The following is a 213-nucleotide window of genomic DNA, read 5'->3' as shown; positions in this document are numbered from 1 at the left end:
ACATGAGGTCAAAATGAAAAAAAAAATGATGGGAGAAAATAAAGATAAGATGAAAAACACAAGGAGGTCAAGATAAAAAGGGAAGAGAGGGAAGGTGACACCAGCAAGATATTGGAAGCTTTGTCGTTCTCTTAAAAATCCTTCAGTCATTGCAGGCAGCCATGTTGCTGACCTGTGACCCACTTCAGATTATTATTCTTTCACAGACTGATT

The sequence above is a fragment of the Penaeus monodon genome, chromosome 19 (assembly GCF_015228065.2).
Source record: "Penaeus monodon isolate SGIC_2016 chromosome 19, NSTDA_Pmon_1, whole genome shotgun sequence".
Lineage (NCBI taxonomy): Eukaryota > Metazoa > Arthropoda > Malacostraca > Decapoda > Penaeidae > Penaeus > Penaeus monodon.
This window is presented reverse-complemented; position numbering follows the sequence as displayed.